Source organism: Falco peregrinus, chromosome 1 (genome assembly GCF_023634155.1).
Source record: "Falco peregrinus isolate bFalPer1 chromosome 1, bFalPer1.pri, whole genome shotgun sequence".
In the NCBI taxonomy this organism is placed as follows: domain Eukaryota; kingdom Metazoa; phylum Chordata; class Aves; order Falconiformes; family Falconidae; genus Falco; species Falco peregrinus.
The window spans coordinates 69,635,810-69,655,809 of NC_073721.1; the positions used below are offsets into that span (position 1 = coordinate 69,635,810).

Genomic DNA, 20,000 nt, shown 5'->3' on the forward strand with positions numbered 1-20,000 from the left:
AGACTAAATAAATAAATGCCTCTTTTAAACTAGAGGTGAATTTTATCATTCTGCAAAGGTGTGCAATGAGTAGACTGCAGGTTAAAGACATTTCCTTTTATATAATATATTTAGAGACTTTAAAGTTTTATTCCTTTTGGTTTGCTGTGGTTAAGGTTTCTGATTTTTCCTTTCTCTTATTACATCTTGCATTCACACCTTTTCGCAGGCAAACAGATACCCACAGTGATATCCACAGGCAGGGAGTAAGCTGCAAGGCTGCATCTCAATGGCAAATCCCTGCCAATTATGTTAAAACTAATTATAAATCTCTTTCCTGTAAAATCATAAACCTAGCTGAAAATAATCCACCCCCACCAAATAGAACACGGGTTACATTTTAAAATAGACTTTCCCCCAAGGTTAAATTTAATGTCTTGATTGCACATATTCCCAGAAAATAAACGGTTCGATTGCAGCAAGCAGTTTTAGTTTGGTTCATCTAAATTCTAAAAGTGAAGTTCACGCACCTTTGCTAAAATCATCAGTGAAAATGAGAGAGTTCGGTTTTAGTACTAAATCATACTCCACAACAGCGTTGCACTTACAGGAGCTACATCATCCTACAGTAACTATTTCATTCATCTGGTATTGTTACAGAGCGTAAATCAGGATTCATAAATGATCAGTTTGTATCCTTTGGGAGGGAGGGATTACATGTAAATAATCCCTTTAATGTACGCATCGCCTCTAAGCATTTCACACAGCAATAAATTGGTAAACTGAATTTGAGCAATTAAGAAATTAAATGAAACTAATAAAATGTGTATTTTAATATTTCTTGATGGTTATTTGGGGATTAGTGGATATGAAAACAGCCACTCTCCTTCTGTATGAAGGTAAACTGCAGCACTTTGATAAACTCTATCTGTCAGCTTTTCACTACTGCATTTCAATCACAATTCCTCTTTTGAAATACTTCAGCATATCTTTCATTCCACGGCTGTATTATTAACTACATTAAACTACGAAGTCCAAGTACCCATTTCAAATACAAGTACTCACACATCCCATAGCAAATGGCAACAAGAAAAACTACCTCAGAACATGCTACATATAAAATTATTAACCCTAAATCTTTGAGGCAGGAAAGGCAGCATGACAACTGAAGCTTTGCTTCACTCCTCTCCACTCTGCACCCTCCTGCTCCCACCTCCCCAGAAAACAGGGTTCAAGGGCAGCCTGGGCAGAAGTGAAATGAGAAAACACATGAGCAGGAGTAAACTAATAGCAGAAACACAGAAATGTATGGGCTTTATAGAGCAGGACATTTACCAGACGGAGACCTTGGCTACCTTTATTTGTCTTCAGGAAGCAAGCAAGGCACACTGCTCTGAGCTAATGGTGAAGCAAAGTAAGGGATGTTCCAGCATACGATCTGCAAGTACTTTGTAAGGACACATGGCAAGGCTCATGGTCACTGTTACTGAGCCCATGGAAACCGAGTTCTAGTTGCTCAAACTGGAATTTTGCATACATTCTATTAAGGTATTTAAAACAAACAAACAAACAAACAGATTATTTTTTTGAATAACGTTATTGTTATTAATTCATTTATTATTGTTACAAGATGTTGCAAATAAACTTGTATACTCTCAGGCTATGGATGGGTTAATAACACCAGTGCTGTAAACATGAAAGATGAAACAAAAATGCAATTATATTTCCCTTTTCTGCATATGGGGCTATAAGAAGAGCTGTGATCTAATTTGTTCTTACTGCCAATCTTGATATGAACTCCAGATCATTTTAAACTAATCCCTGCAGAAAGAAAAGAGTTCATTGGAAGGAGGAGAAAATGCCTGATAATGCCAGCTCTGCAAGTTGCTTGGATAGGCGGAAGAAAGTGGGAGAATAGCCCAAGGTACTCTAGCTGACAGTTTAGCCATGCAGCTTGTATTTTACTTCCATAATCATTTATCAAAACACAGCAAAATGAACAGCACTGAGCAGCTTGTGTTCCTATCATACTGTAAACCTCTCAGTACTTCATGTACAATAATACCTCTATGAAAATCAAGCCGTGTTACTTCTGCTTCTTTGTACAACACTCTGCTTGTCTAAGAGCAGCAAGTGACAACACGTCCTCCAGTAAGTGAGATTGATTATTGGTGCTTCCGCACATCCATAATCATGATGCATGCAGCACAGAGAAATGGAATCATTTTCATATACTGACCCGATTTGCAGAAATAACTTTTTTCTAACTGAACTGAATATGTATAGGATGCATGCAATATGCTCTAGAGGAATGAGTACTGTGCTAGCTGTCAAAAGGTCCCTAGCTATACCCCTGCCTTGCGTGGCTCTAAGCAAGACGACTCATGCATGCTGACCGCATCTGCTACTCTTCAGTCACAATGGTCACCGCCATAAAGAACTTAAGTTACCAATGGTTACCATTCTGTAGTATCTGAGATACTATTGTCTTAGTATTAAACAATAGTGAGAATCTGAAAGAAGCATGAGAACCATGTGGTACATGGTGAAAAGTATGGCCATGGTAGGTCTGGATTTTATTTCAGTAACATTGGTTTTACAGCTGGTTAACTGTACTGACTTCAAAAGAATTGCTACAGATTGTTATTAATGATGTGATGTGGAGTGTAGACCTCTGTATCTACTTACAGCAACAGGAAACTGCAGATTCCTTAGCAGAAAAACTGGTTAGCAGTTTTTTCTTTTCTTTTACAGTGCATTAGACAATAGTTTTTTTTTTCCATGCTGTTTCCAAAAATCTCAGAGGACTTAGTATATTCAAGAAGTTACTATTATGCTATAAAATCCTGCAAGTTATAAAAACATCAGAGATATTAGCATTTCATATTTGGTAACTTTGCAGTTTGGTGAATAATGTAACTATTTTGAAGTTCAGGTGACTTTTCTAAATCAGAATCATCACATCCTGCTGGAGAAATGGAAACAAGGATTAATTTGCCTTTTCAAAGAGGCACATCAATAGCCTTTGCTGTTCTCCCTGTACGAAGCAATACTAACTGTGGTATTATTGCAACAACAGAAGTTAGTGCTATAGTAAATCTCATTTGATTAAACAGATAAACAGTACTTTGAGGTTGTGGAACGGACAGTGCACTGTAAACTCCTGAATGATTAAGGAGTGGTTAAGGGGTGATTAATTAAATATTTTTTAAGGTGTGATACGGTAAAAAATAGCTCAGCAACAGAAAAAGCAGTAATATACCTATGACATATTGATTTTTTCTGTATTAGTATTAATACACCAAATTGTGGGTAGTTGAATAAGCATTTATACGATCAATGTTCTGGTGATTTCATGTTTCTCTAGATACTAAACTCCATGTAACCCAACAAGGAAGATTAGAGGTGAAGTATGAAACGCAATATGACAATTGCTGCACTGTACTACAATTTATAAAGTAGTGTACCAATAAGAAAATGAAAGACAATGCGGTATCACAATTAGAATAGGTTTTCCTCTGGACCAGTAGGTATCATAGGTCCCTCTTCATAACTTTTACATATCACAGGATACCGCTGAACATTGAACTGCTTTGGCAGAAATGCTATGTTCTTTCCCTGTCCATCTTTCAATTTTAGTTCATGTATCTCAAGGACAGACACAGAAACTGAAAATCCTTCTGAATAAAGTTTTGTATATGCTAGTAGAGAGAGGAGAAAGAAAATCTTGCCTTCAGTAGTGAATGGGATAGAATAAAAAGTCTTTCAATTACTGTACACATATATATATATATACAGCAGCATGTAACTCATTTAGCATAGGTTACCAAGAAAAAAAAAAATCCATGAAATTACAGCAATTATCATTAAACTGTTGACATCAGTGGAGGCACTTTCAATTTAGTCCAATGTGGGAATAGAGAATGAGATTCAAATTTACCTTTCAGGAAACATTATAAGAAAAGTCTTTGCAGTGTCTCCCCAAAGGCCAGGGTCAACTTTTCAAAAGCAGCCTTTGATTCTGGATGCTCAGCCTGAGACGGCTCTTTTGAAAATTTTGCCATGGATATAAAATCCTTAATACCTTTATCTTAGGCAGCTATCAACTAGAGATTTTTCCTACTGGGACCGGGTGGGGACTTGTAGCCTTCTGCAGCTGACATAAAGTGGCACCTAGTCTATCAGGAGCAGGTATATGCAAGGCAGCTAACACTAGCACTGGGTATTAAACAGACATCTTTGGACACCTGCTTTTGCTCAGCTCGAGTCCCATTTTCTCTCATACCTTTGTTTTTATTTTCTCTTCATCTTGAACAGAGATTGCCCACGGCAGTTCTTTGCAACTCTATATAACCTGAGAATGAAGGAATTAAAGTTCTTTGTACAAGCCTCTGTGACCCTGTGCCAGGCTAGAGGGGGAGCCCTTCCAATGTCCTAAGGATCTTGCAGTCTAAAACCTGAGTGAGACTATGGTTTTGTGGGAGGAGACCTCTAAATTAAGTTAGATGCTCTTATAGCTTCTGTCTTTAAGACTGTGTCAGGATGTATTTGATCAGGTGCATAGAAGGAAATTGGGGTATAGGCTAAAAGCGCAAATTTCATAGCTTTCTCAAACTACTTTCTAAAACACATTTCCATTTTACAAAATTGTGTAACAGAAGAAAAGATTCTGCTATTCCTTTGGGAAGGAGATTTCTCATTCACTTTTCCTTAATCACTGTGGAAAATATTTCCAGAACGCCTTTTTTGTTTAAATAATTATTCTTGTTGCATTTCAAGCCAGCCCATTCTCCTTCTCAAGTCATTCACATGCCTTCTCTACTTCCCATCTCAAATTCTCCCTCTTTCCTTCAGTCTTCTTTTGTGTCCCACTGGAAAATTCCACCCTTTTTTCTTGCTACCCAGACCTGGAGGTCACTCCAAGTCTGAAAGCCACAGAAGACTTCTGTGGATGCAGGAACAGAAAAATATTACTACATTCAAACGCAACAGCTGAAAGGTGAGAGCAAAAGATAACTGCCAAGATGTTTAGCTTCAGTTTCATGACAGATGAGGGAGACGGGAAAATAAGAGCAAATAGAAAAGCAAAGCCTGAAGCTGCAGAGAAAGGCAGGAGTTATACATGATGGAGTTGGATATTGTCTGAAAGTAAATGCCTTCCTCTTAAGTGATTAGCCATATTGATCACTTAGGCATTAGAGTAATACTTTCCACAGCCAGATTATTACAGGATTCACAAATGTGTTGGTAGAGTGGGACACGCTTGCTTTCCTGGTTGTTGTTACAGCTACTTTTGTGCTTTCCCTTCTATGCAAAATTAGCCATCTACCCACAGCTCTAGATCCTAAACATTGCATAAATATGTTGAGTTGTGTCTTTTTAATTCTTTCAATTGGTTTACATTGGTCTTGGCTCTGAAACAGTCCCTTCTGTGAGTGTTTGTACATCTGTATGACTGACAGAACACAGATGGATGGTTTAGCACACGGGGGTGTCCTGTGCGTACCTCGTATCCTGCCACATTCAGCACAACCCTCACATTTCATATGCCACTCCTAACAATCACAGCATTAACGTTGAATCATGAGAGACTACATTAAGATTTATTGACCCTGGATTTGGCACTTTATTTTGTCAAGGCAAGATAATATTATGGGAGTTTTCAAACTTGATACCACACTTACTCTAGTATTACCCCATTGTCAGCAATCAGGGAGTCCTTTCCAAATGTCCTGAAACATCCTTTTCTCATCATGACTCTTGTCATGAGCTACATTTGCAATGTTTGGAAGTGGAAATCACCAGTTGGCTTCTGTTGCAGAATAAATCTCCTTTCTCCTTCACAAAATCTTTTATTCTTGAAGAAGGAGTAAATCTAGCTTAGTACTCCATTTGTTTTCCAGCAGCAAAATGAATGACCTTGTTGCAATTACATTTACAGTAAAAAATATAGCATTTACAGTATTTGAGTAAAGTGACTTTTGTTGTTTTATTTATGAATATTGATTTCTGCATAAAGATACCATTTCTGCTTTACTCTTAATTTTTTGGTGAATGAGCACTAATATTGGCTCTTAGATGAGCCACAGCAGGCACTGCAGAAAATACTGCTGAGGGTGTAAAGACCTTGTCACACTATTTAGCAGCACAATGCCAACAAGGATGAGAATAGAGTATTTCTCTCTGAGGGTTAGTTCTTACTCACATTGATGTCTACAGGAGTTTTATCATCAGAAATCAGAAGGTTTTTGATCAGACTTTTTAACAGTAAGCACTGGAGTTCTAAACTCACTGTAAGCAGTGAGGAAAAAATCCTCCAAAACTTATTGATATGCAAGGGTCGTGACTCCTACTCCTTTCTTTCTGACCACTTTCAGGTGCTTCAACTGTTTTATTTTGCATTTTTAAATATTAAAATGCTAAAAGAACAGAAACAGCGACAGAGCAGCAGTACATCAGGTGCCCCTATACCTGAAAGAGGCATTCCTAGGGTAGATCTAATGTTTGGTTCCTGTGGTTTCCAGCTGTCAATGAGCTGTTTTCCCTGTATTGTTCATATTTGTCTACTAGAAACAAAGTGGAAATCACTGACCACACTTAAGCTAGCTCCTGGACCTCTATCATCCTCAGCCACGGCCACAGCACACCCACAATTTCCCTCAAACACAAAGAAGCAAGAAAAACTGCAGGGATTTTAATTAGATCAGTTCTACGTATTCTAAGAAAAATGTTGCACTTATTACTTTTTCCTTTCCTACCGAGTAGTCCAAGTTGAATAGGATCAAGGTTTACTTATGGAGCTAAATCAAGTTACTTTTATCTTGGGGAATAATGATCAAAAGATAAAGTAGCCAAAAATCCCGAACTGCAAAAGCATAAATCAAGTAGAGATACAAGAAGTCCAATGTGCATAGATGGCTTTGACTTTAATGGAACAGAATACTGAGAGCCTTTCACATTCAAAGCACTTTGTAGACTAAGTGGACCAAGTAGTGCTGTTGTATTCAAATGTGGCATCTCTTAGGCACTCAGAAATAGCTCAGAGATTGCATCGGATAGTGGGTCTTTTAAGATGAGATATGTTTCCTAGGGCATTGTTTTGATCTGTTTTGTTTTGGTTTATTTTATTTTATTTTTATTTTATCATGTAATGGTCTGTCAAAATGCCCTGGGAACAGAATGCCCAGACAGAAAAGAAATACACGGCCCTCAGTTTTGTCTTCTCTAACATTGGTGCTGGTTTGAACTGTCTCACTGGTTTACAATGTATTTATGTGCATAATGATACAGGGTAAGAACTATCCAAGAGTATGTATATCTACTTCTGTTGCAATGTTTGAATTCTGAAGCCAATTTAGCTCGATCATCAGTGTAAATAAAGAAACAAACAAACCTGTCTGGAATAAGTTTTATCAAATACTCTGCAGATTGTGATAGATTGGTTTGGGTTGGATAGGAAAAAAAGCAGATCCATCTGCTGTGCCATCAATTAAAGGATGGAGATCTGCAAATGTGATGCAGCTGATTGGTTCCTATTAAATACTCAACTTTTAGAGATTCACTCAGTGTCCCGGGAGCGTGTATATTCTCCCAACACTGACATTTCTACTTGGCAGCCATGTTATTTTATTAGCATAGTGTCAGCAAACTGGATGTGTTGCTTTGAATTTCATCCATTATCCACTGTATCTATTATAAGTACAGTACCTCACAGAACCATTTAGAGTACCAACTTGACCTAGTAAAGAGAAAAGAAAGGAAAGCAAAAATCAACAAAGTATTAGAAAATAACTGCTGAAACTCTTGGGGTGCTGGAAATTGTCCGGTCTGCACAGAATTGATGTGAGACACATCACTGCTAGTTACAATGCTGCACTTATTTAATCTGGTTCACTAGCTCATTTTCTGATTTCTATCAGCAAATATATGATGAGTCTTAGTAGCTTACCACACCCTTTCACTTAGAGTGAAAAATCTACAGAAAATCAAAATTACTACTAAAAAAAAAGATGAAAACTTATCAAATGTAAAATTAGATTAAGAGTCAATCAAAATCCAACTGTGAATTTATCATTTCAATGAATTTCAATGAATGGTTTAAAATCTGTTTGAAATCTATTTGAAAATGAATATGTAATAATACAGACATATCTCTTTTTCAAAGCTAGTATTGTCAGATGTATTCTGTGCATTATAATTCATGAACAGGGTAGATGACTATTTGAGAAGTATTAAAATGAGCTGACTTTTCAATACAAGTGTCTTGACAATAAGTTTTTCTATTCTTGGCAATTCAGAAATGTAGACAATTGTCCTAGAAAAATAATATGTATTGTAATATTCATTGTACAGTAGTAGTATAGTAAGTGGCAATTCTGGACATTACAAGAGACACAAGGATTATTTTCTGTGATTGCACAGAGAATACTTGGATTTCTTGTGAAGCTTTTGCATTGGAAATGAGATTCATCAGTCTGAACAGGGCAGGGTTAGAGCCCTTAGCAACATGCTTATTTTGTAGAAGGTCACTCAATAATAACTTCCTCTGCCCTCCAAGCTTATTAAGACTGACTGGCATATATTAATGAAAACACCTGATTCTCCAACCATAAAACCCAGACAAAGACTTTATTTTAATATTAAGGAAGGAACCCTTAATTAGCAGGGTTTCAAAAATGTCAGCTTCTTCTATTAGCTGTTCTGGTCCATCAAAGCCATAATCCCTACTGTCAAATTTCATCACATGATAGACAGTTTGCCGGCTATCTTTTTTTTTTTTTTAACTGATCATACTGACTGAAGCTTTTTATTTTGCCATCACATTTAACAAGTTTGCATGCATTTCGTTGTTACATTGCTGATTTTACTCCTTTCAAAGTCTGCCTGTGTCAGCTAAAAGAAGAAAAAAATCTGAGGAAACATAAAATATTACACATTGATACACAGACATATAATTAAAGACTTTTGGGGAGAGTTCTCATTCACAATATTGATTCTTTTCTAGGGCATGCAAATGTGTTTCTGTGAAAACATGAATAAAAACCACCGTTCACAGATGAATTTCCATTTCAGGCATGTTACAAGCAAAAAAAGAACAAATGCTTAAAACATTGTGAAGACCTTTGGAGTTGCACATTCTTTAAGATTAACCCACAGTACACCTGCATGCTACATGAAATTTGTTCAAGTAGATATTGCTTGCACTGCCTTTCAGAGGAGAGAGATTGTGTCAAATTTTACTGAAACAAACATATCAATTTAAAAAGGATATATATTCTAACTTCATTCGGCATTTCCTTATTTATTAGACATTCACAATCACTGAAAATCCAATCTATTTACTTTGCTTAAAAGAAGGAAATAGTTTACTATCCTATTGCAGACTTGTAAATCTTCCCATACAAACTCTCTCAAACATTGCCTGTGGATTTGATAAAGCTGTATTCCCAAAACCAGCATGCAGGTATTTATCTCACCTATGTAGGTTTTCTCTTCTTGAACAAGAAAAATAAAAATTATACAGATTTTGTACGATGACAATGTAGACAGGAGAAGTAAACTCCTATGTTCTTTTCATGCTTAGTTTTTCTTTAAATCTTTAAATCTTTCCTTTAAAATTTTTAGATTTCTTTATTAATAATTTATGCAACCCTGCACATATTATAAATGATACAGTAAAATGAAGGAGTCTTGATGTTGAAGATATAACTGAATCCAGCTAAGAAAAACAAATTCCCAGGATTCTGGAAAAATAAAGAATTTTTGGAGTGGAACAAATGGTAACATTTGTATTTTAAAGTAGAATGGAAGCAGTCTGAAAAAGAAGAGCTGCTACAGCTAACAAATGAGATGTACAGGCTTCTGCCAAGAACTGGAGGCAGCACGAGAAAGCCAGAAGCAGGAAAGGAAATGGAAGCAATCTGAGAGATTGCTGTAGGAACCTAAAGGAAGTGAAGCAGAGTCATCAGAAAAATAAAAATTTTGGGATACTTAGAGGTTGGTAAAAAAAGAACTTAACAGTCACATTTTGCTCAGACTGAAGAAAAAAGTGACACTGACGGTGGATCAGGAGGGGAAGATTAAAGCAATGAAGGTCATTGAAAACAAAATAATTGAGAAAGAGATACAGACGAAGGGACAAATTTTGGATGGATTTGTATCTAAAATGCAATTGGATTTAGGGACAGCTGACTTGTATAGCAGGTATTCTGGAAGGCATGGAGATGAAACCACAATGGTGAATCTGGATAATGGGATGACAGTGAATTTTAAGTTGTGAGAGAGAAAGTAGAATGGATAAAAAGTACTTTATATCTGTACTTTTGCAGTATTCAGCACTACTGAAGAGCTGACAGGAGGGAGAAGGTTCTGCAACCTCAGAGACGCATACTGACTGCAAAGAGTCCCCAGTTCTAAAGACAAAAGACACCTTTGGAGCTTGGTGATACTTTTTGTATCTGAAATTTCTTCAGTGTCTGGATGTTACATCACCTAATACATGTTAGGAAATAGTAGGCCAAAAGTTCACTTTTGCTTAGATTGAGATATGGGCAAGAAATGCAGGAGGTGGTAATTGAAATACAACTGCAAATCTCAGTAAGAAGGGAATTACTGAGAGAAGCAGGAGGAAAAAATCTGAGGCTCAGAATTAGAGAGGCCTATAGAAACCTTTGGAAGAGATGAGAGGGAAATGGCAAAAATGGAGCTGAACTGGAGAAACATCAGCAGAACAGAGGGAAATTAAGAGCTAATGCAGGCCATACAGACAGCAGTCAGGGATTTGACCCCTGAGAAACAGAATTGCAAAAAACAAGGAAGGAAATGGAGCTTCTGGGAGAGAATGATAAATGGAATGCAGACAATAAATCAAATAAAACAAGAATAGCAAAAGATACAGGTGTCCGTTAATCGACTCACTAGCTATAACTTAGCTATGTAACTCAGTCGATATTTAGTGAAAGTAAATATCCTTCCTACCTCAGGAAAATAATTCCAGTTCTTCACACTGTGGAATTCTTCCCACTGCTAATAATTGCATAAACCTATATGTGTTAGTCCAGGATCCTTGTACCACTGTCTTTCTGGAGGTAAAAAAAAAATCAAATACAATCTGATTGTACATGCCTGAACTAGCTAATGAAACATTATAAAGGGTTGTATTTATTTTATCTGCTTAACGTTACTTCGCTGCTTCCTGAGTGCCTATGTCTATTGCAAGTGACAAGTATGTTTCTTAGCTGAATTTACAACTAGCCACTCCATCCTTTTTAATGGCTTTAAGTGACTGTGAATATTTAGTCATATGATTTTTCTCTCATTTAATTAATTAAGAAATGAAACTCGCTATTTAGAACAGCAGAGTTCCTTGCCTTTTCAATGATGCATCTAAGGAGTGGAGCAACCATGAATGGTAACAAGATGATAAGGCCAACATATGAAGTTCGGTTCTCCCTCCATCATTGCTCACAAGACCTCCTAACTAACAAATAGTATAACAGGAATAAAAGAAAGCTATATGACTTGTAGACTCTGAGTAATCTTTATCTTGCAAGGTATGTGACAACTGACATTAGGTTTGAAAACTGAGTTTGTCCTCTAATTACATCCAACTGAAGTTATTTGTATGATTAAAACATCCATGATCCAGTCACTGTTGTGACTCCACTGTAGAGTAAAATGCATAAACCAGCATCTGTAACAAGCAAGCATATGTTTTCCAGGCTTTTTCCTTTCTCTTATTCATTGTATTTCTTCATATTTTTATATATAAAATAGTTCCTTTGTCTTTGTTTTTCTTCATCTCCCCATGGCTTATACATTCCAGTGTCTCGTCTTACACAACACATCACAGTGAGGATCTTTCCACTACTTCTTTGATCAGTCCTGCTGTTCTGCCAGCACACAGGTTCTGTCGGGGTCCAGCATCTTTCTTGTACTGTTCCCATTCTGAACATGGGGCTGATTCCATGGGTATCATATACGAACATAAAAGAAAGGAAGAAGGAAAAAGGAGCAAGAGAGGCTATTCTGATTGATAAGAATCAGATGTTTATTTATGGCTATGGCTACGAGCTGAGAATGTCCAAGAATTGGTATGTCTTGCCAGCCATCACTGTGCAGTCATGTAACTATTGCATAACAAGGGAAGACTCAGAGTACCTAATAGAACAATAATTAAGAAAGTCTCCATCACTTCTTTTAATGGTTGCTCTAGCTGAGAAATACTGTCAGGCCTTGATAGCATTTTCCGTTCACGAAGAATGAAGCATGTTTTATGCAAAAAAATAATATGGATAAACATTTTCTTGCCCATATATGGTTTCACTTTCTTTCCTAGTACCAGACAAGAAACACTGTCCTGGCTTACAATATCTCAAAGGGGTCCTAACGGAACACTGAGCTTCTCGTGGGAGGTGGTGAGTGATGTCCTTTGCATTGCCTGTTTGCTCTGCTTGGCTACTGGCCAGGGTCAACCCTCCACAACTGCCGAAATGTATTTCGCCGTTCTGTTAACAGGGTAGAATTTTAGCTGAGTAGTTAGCTCAAGGGACTGGAGGTCTGGGCTTGTAACTTTCTGAATATGAATTGCTGTCAACTTCGCACACCTTAGATAAATCTACAATGACTCTTATTCCCTTCATGTTAAGTGGCTACACTACTATTTTCTTAGTGTATATTCTGGGGATTAAGTAAGTAATGGTAGGAATATCAGAACATGAAAAATGCCCTACTGAGCTACAGTGGCTCACCTAGCCCAGTGCTCGCTCTCCAGCAGTGGCACTAGGAGCTGCTATTGTGATAAGTATGTGAGAGTGGCCACGTTCAGTGCTGGTTCCCCAATATTCACAGCTGTTGCATTAGGCATGTGACAAGGTACAGCCCTGCCTAGTCTCTTTAGCATTTGTTTATGGGTCTGTTGTCTATGAACCTGTCTAATCCATTTTTGCACTAGTGGACACCCATCAATCCCAGAAAAATATTTCATATTTAACTGATCTCCTCATAGATTCAATGAGTGCCTCCTAATTCTAGTACTGCAGGATTTTGTGAATAAAAGGCCTGCCTCAAACCACTACACTTTTAGTTTTGTAAACTTTTATCATAATGTCCCATTAGTCTTTTTTCCAAATTGAAATGTCTCAGCCTTTCTCTTGTCTCCTTGTAATGCAGCTGTTCGAACCCCTTGACCCCTGTAGCTACCCTTATCTGTACTATAACTCCACAATATAACTCCTGTCTGGATGCAGGGACAACTGCTCATAGTACTCAAGATACAAGAACACCAAGGTTTTATGAAATGGCAGATCGATGCCCCCTGTCTTGGCCTGCCTCAATTTCCTTTCTTATGATGCTGCTCCATTTAGGCTGCTCCAGCATATTCATTTGACAATTTCAGAGAACTATCCATAGTGACTCCAGGATCTTTTTTCTGAGTTGTAACTACTGCTCTAGTTGAACATGTTCATAGTACTCTCAGCATGGTCAGTGCCCACACAGCTGTCAACAGACTGCAGAAACAAGAACAAAATAGCATTACAAATGTTCTCTGTCATACTTTGGGTATGACAGTGTCTTAAACCTCAGATGTTCTGTCGCTATGCTCTTACTGTCTACTTGGAAAACTGTATGGTGTTGCCTCGCTGCTGGAATCAAGATGCTGTATCACAATTTACTAACATGGTAACTTGTATGCTTGACTGACACTTCCTAAGCCTGTATTCAGCATAATATTGGTATTTTATTGTAACTTGTAAATCATATTGCGTGTATAATATGCTTGGTTTATATCAGATGCAGCCAGAATAGTGTATTTATGGACTAACGGTCCCTGGCAACTGCAAGGGACAGTGATGCCTGGTTGAGGAACAGGAGGAAGAAAAAGGTAAAAGAGCAAAAGGATAGCATAAGGATTCAGGCAAATGAATGTAACTGATTTTTTCAGTCACTACAAATTAGGGTGAGAAATTCTGATTTACTTTCTTTGGAGCAATATACTTTTGTGGGTTGGAATGGTCAGTTTTTCACTGACAGGCATGAAAATTCAAAACTCTTGAGTTGGAAACGAGTATTATAATCACTGACTGGAAATTCTGCCTGCTGGCAAGGTAAGCTATTATTTTTGTATATACTGTGCACAATTAATACTGGTGTATTTGGACAAACTTGTGCTCCAAATAAAGCTGTGGCCTTTCCTTGCCAAAAACAGTGTAATATCAAGCCATCAGGACTTGCATTTTGGAAAAGGATGGAAAATGAATATGCCAGAGATAAAAGGAAAAATATACTGCTTTAAAGAAATGGTAAATCACTGAATTTAAGAGATAGGGAATTAGGTTCAATGATAGTTCAGTGTGACATTTTGTTCCTTGCCTTTCCTATTACTGCAGGAAAGAACTAAAGGACGCTAAATGAGATCTTGATGTAAATATCTAATTAGCCTTTTGCAGTCCAAAAATTGCCCATAAACCATATTTTCCTATGTGTACAGTCTCTACTCAAAGTGTAATACAATTCTTACATTTCAGACTTTATAGGAGTTTAGATGTACAGATTGCACTGACTGTAGCACATGGTAAGTAGCCCAAAACATTAAATACATTGCTGAGGATAAACAAATCTTCAATTTCCTTTTTCAAAGTTGGTTTATATTTTTATACTTCTCTGCAAAAGGCTGTTCACTAAATTGTAAAACTCTCCTGTAAGTATTTTTACACATTGAACTTACAGGAACTCACTTTTCAAAAGAAAGTAGTAGCTTGGGGACAGAAGCTGTACCACACATGTGCAGCCCTATCTATGATTTACTTCTCCACATAAGGCTCTTTTAATGGATTTTTTGGGGTACTTGGAAGCAGACAGACAAACATACACAGGGTCTGCTTTGGAGATGAGTTTGCTCACGAAAGAATGTTCATCTGTATTGTTATCAATTAAATTGCCATCAGTACTGCAGGCACCTCTGGCAGGGTTCCAGGCTCCAAAGAGGTTGGATTGACTTGCAGTCCTAGAAATAAGGGTCAAACTGACTCTCACCTTTGCAGTACTGATAGAAGCCCTATATAAATCACTCGATATATAAATATTTATTCGTCAACAGTTGGCTAGTCAACAGCATGGTGTGGTCTGCACATATTTCATAAAGCAGATGGTTTACATTTTCTGAACTCAAGGCAAAAGTCAACACTACATGACGTTCACTTCTTAACAGTGTTTTTTGACTACTGATACACTATAATTGTCAGAGTTTCCACAAAATAACCCAGGTCAACTCCTAACAGTCTGGGGGACCGTTCTTACATTCTTATAGTCATTTAAAGAAAATATGAACTTCTGAAATGAACCGCACACAGCTCACCACACTGACATATTGTGATTTATACCAAATTCAAGACTACTTTCTTATCGTTATCTGTGCCAGCTTCACAAAACTATTACAGTTTAACTTTTTCTTTGTGTCTGTAAAGGTTCCCCATCATCCTGATAAGTGGGCAGCCATTTCGTTTCTCTCTGTATAGACAGAGCTGTGAAGGAGAATTAGATTTCAACACTTACATAACGGAGATTAATTGATTGATTAGATTATTAATTAAAGTTTCCATTAAATTCTCTTTTTAAAAAGCACAGGATTGTGGATCCCCAGGGTTTTTTCTAACCCTTGAAATCATAAACAAGAGAATGCATAACTAAACATTGTATCTTATCTTGTGAAGAATAATTAAGCCAGTGGATGGCATTGCTATGAAGGAAAATATTTTTCCGTCCAAAATATTATCTTCTATTTTTTTTCTACAAACCTTATGAAAGAGAAAGAGATTTTTGGGTCCCCTCAACTGCAATAGAGGAACAGCCACAAAAAAAAAAAAAAAAAAAAAAAAAAAAGAAGCTTGGTTTAAACGAATGCATATACGTAAGTATGCCTGTGTGCATGCATGAATGTCTGTTTGGGGTTTGTATGCTATTCATTTTTAAGAAAAGAAAAAGAAATGAAAACATGACTTAGGCTGTTTTAGATTTGAACTGATGTGGTCTACCTAGAACTTCCAGCCACATAATGTTTCAAAGATCTGTGGAAAAATAAAAACAGCAAGTGGCCTTTTAGGTAACCCATAATTAAAAGCAATTTTGAGCTGTCTTTTCAGGGAAGCTACCCAGGGGAAGTATTTGCTACCTGTTTGACCTTCACAATTGTGAGTCCTTGGCAGTGTCAGCGACCCTCTGAACTGAATTCAAAACTAATCTCTAACAGAAAAAGAGAAACAGAATTCATGCAAATCATATTAATTCCAACATTTCCCCAGTGAGCTGAGTATAAACTACAGCCTAATTAAATATTTTTTAACGATGTGAGTAATTTTTGCCAAGGGGCGGATTCAGGGGAAAATTTAATATGAGATCACAAAAGCTGTTCCCAGCGTTGATTCTGTAAATTAATGACTATCTGCCTTATGATAAAAACATGCTGCCAAGAATGAAAATGAAGTCAGCAAAGCTTGCTCTATTTGTCTAACAACCAAATATACAGAATGCAAAACTTTAAAGGATATGGAAAATTTCCATTGTATGTATGATGTATTCCTGATAAAGATGCAGGGCACTGACAGCATAAAGCTGCTCTGTATTATACAAGAATATCAACTCATTAGTTATCACTAATATAGTGTTAGCTAGTGTTAGGAACTTTAGTGAGATGGTGCCAAGCACTAACATCAAGATCCTGCGAGGTATTTATTAATGTGTGGGTAGGATAATGTGCTGTGACCATTTCATAAACTATCTCTAAGACACACTGAATGCTGCACAAATTTTTAGAGTTGCTCACAACCATCCATCCGTCTTCCCTAACACTTAAAAAGACCTTGTAACTGTAGTATCTGGGCACCAATCTTAAGTGCTTGTCAGAAAGAAAATCTCATTAAAGCAATGTTATTAGTGCTTTCAAATAACAAATGCACAAACATTAAAACTATGATCAAGAAAAACTGTATAAAGAGACAGGAATTATTGATGCATCAGCCAGACCAGCTTTTTATCATGATTTGGAAATTAAACAGTAAGCCTTATGTGACTGAGAGGCTGTTTTATCAAGTATAGTTTTAGATCAGATATTGAAGATACTCATATGCAAAATCCTCTGTTTAACCAAGAAAATACTCCTTGCTCTTTGTTCTTCTCATGCTAACCTAACTTGTAACAAGACAGACAGTTAACACCAAGGAGTTACAAAGCGTCGCCAGATGACAGGTGACTGGGACTTCGGTAGCACCCTGGTCAAGAGGCCAGCCCATTGTACGGACTTTGCAGCCCTATTTATTTCAATTTCTGCCAGTGCTGGCCACTGGGCTGAATTTACAGCTTTTCAATTAGAAGGTCATTCTGTGCTAACTAGCATGCCATTGCCTCATTATAATCATAAAATTAGTGAGAAAAGACTAGCATGAATAATATGAAGGGCCAATCTGAAAGGTGAAGAGGTGTTTTTTTCTTCGTTCATCGGAGATGGGAATAAAGCTTGCTGTTGTTTAGAAACAAATATTTTGCTTATAGTGCATGAGTCTCTTAGGAAAAAATCACTTTACAATTTTTCTCTACTTCAGAATAAATAAATTGGTCTTTTTCTGTAAATTAACCTTGGCAGATGAAAGGACACTTTACAACTGCTGAACAGTGTAACTTAGGGCAGAGCTTTGTATGATGTGAAATGTATGTGTGACATTTTAAATTTGAAAGCACTGCAACGGGATTTTTATATTTCTGAATTTGAATTTAGTAATATTACATCTTTTTGTAAGCATAATTACATTAATTAAAGTTTTTAAAATAAAACAAATAACCCAGGGAATCAGTTAATATCAAATGCATCTTAGGATATTAGTTAATTTATTATTTGAAAGCCGAGAATGTCATTGAGACTTCAGTATGCCTGTGAACATGCTGCAAATTACAAGTCACCTCTTCACAGAGATGTAAACTACACCAAGGATGAGGACTGTTGTAATTCCCCTCAAAACACTGGGAAAAACCACTCAATCTGTCATATACAAGCCACAGAATGTACAGTCTTCCAAGCAGCCATGGAGCTCCACAGCATGCAGAAATAGAGAAAAAAAACCCACAAAAATGTGAGGCACTTCAGGATTACAAAAATGTTCAACCCCCACAATTTAAGATATAGTCTATTTAATGAAAACCTGGAAACAGTCTTAGTTTCAGTCTGAAAAGCACAGATCATATTTAAGGAAAAATTAATAATTTTTGGTCAAACCTGGTAATAAGTTGTAAGCCACTAGAAAAGGAAAAGGAAGGTTGAGCTTGTGACCCAATTTTCAGGGGAACGCTTAAAGATTATAGTGAAACAGTTCAATGCCCACCATTCTCTGTGGTTACCTGCTCTATGTTCATGCCACATCCCACTCTCCCAGAACTTAGATCTTTTCTAGATGAACTCGCCCTGTACTCAGCAGCTGCTGATGAACACACGCATCCAGCCAGCGGCAGCCCTGACCTGCTGTTTTGGCTGACCTGCTTGAGTCTTGCAAAGAGATGCGCTGTTGCCCAAATTGAAAGGTTGAGGCCCTTTGCTAACGTATTCCAGCTGAACATGTTTCTTGTTATGCTCTCACCTGTTTCATTTGGCAAAAACTGAGACAGTCATTAAGGGGTTTTGTTGTACGTGTGAAATAGAAACTTATCCATGGCCTTCCCCAGACCACAAAAGACAGTTGGAGTGGAACGTAAAGTTCAAGCTTCTAAGGTCCCCACCACTGAATCTCCTTTTCTGGAGAAACCAACTGCAGAAGGCAAACAAAAAGGAAGTCTAAGCATTTTTTTCCCATATATACTGAAAGGCATCTTATGAAGACCTTCAGACTATAATAGCACATGAAATGAGAGCTGATGATGTAATGTACAGAGGGAAAAGGAGAAATCTCGTGGTGTCTATCTGCAGTTTTTATATTACGCAGCTGTAGCTGAGAGAACCTGTGATAAAAGCATTCCAATGTTTACTGCTCTGTGCATCACAAATCCCCAAATATATGATTAAATAGAAGGGAATTTGACAAAAACAATAAAAACATTCAAAAGACTAGTGTAAGTTAGGTGTCTACATACCTTTGAGAATTACTCAGATGATTTTAAAGCCCTGTGTAACTAAAGATACATATCAGATAATTTCAGTCGTGCAGTTCAATTTGGGGATGAGAAAATACCGATCTATAGTTTCAAAAAGGCAAGATAAATCAGGCCTAAGTCCTTTGGGAATACTAACAAACAAATAGTTTTACCAAATAACAATAAAAGGAAGCAATGCATGAAGAGTAATGGAGGAAACTAAAGATGGGTACAGAAAGCACAAAAAATTGAACACCTGTGCTCAAAGTCCTATTTCATGATTCCATAAAACCTGGGAATTCTGAGGAGAATTTATCTAAATTGACCTTTTGCATCTTTAATTTTTGGATGCTTATTATTATCTACAGAAGTATTCATAGTTGTGAGAACTACTAATCTTTGCAGGATTGCCAATGTGTATAATTTAACTGCAAGACTTGCAGTAACTTTAACTTTTTCCTTAAAGTCCTAGACTCTTGCATCACACAAATAGTACAGAATTTCAGCTTTCCTCTAAAGCTGCTAGCCCATGTTGCAAAGGGAAACTAAAACTTAAAAATCCAGAAAGTGAAAAAAATTTACATTTCTAATGCTTAAGGCAAGTGCTTTCCCCCCCCCTAACTCATTATCTTTTAATGCTTCAGGTTATTGACATCTCTTTGGCAACAGCTCTGTTTTGTTTAGATCTTAAAGGGCCTGATCCACTTCTCACTGATGCTAGCAGATGTCATTTTTTTGATTTACCTAGATCATGAATCACATCCACAGACCACATTACAGTGAAGGTTTTAATGAAGAGTATAGAGATTGCATAATTTTTGTTCCATAATAAAGCTTTGAAGATGGCTTATGCTGTATGGTTGTAACAAATAATCAACGTTTGCTAGATTTTCTGTGTGCAAGGCAGAATA

At 37.0% G+C, this 20,000-nt stretch overlaps 1 protein-coding gene across 1 annotated transcript in view; it reads right to left on the bottom strand.

Moving 5' to 3' along the window:
• NPAS3 (neuronal PAS domain protein 3) overlaps positions 1–20,000 on the bottom strand; it is a 612,926-nt gene that overhangs the window by 105,024 nt on the left and 487,902 nt on the right. The gene's annotated exons all lie outside the window — the stretch shown is intronic.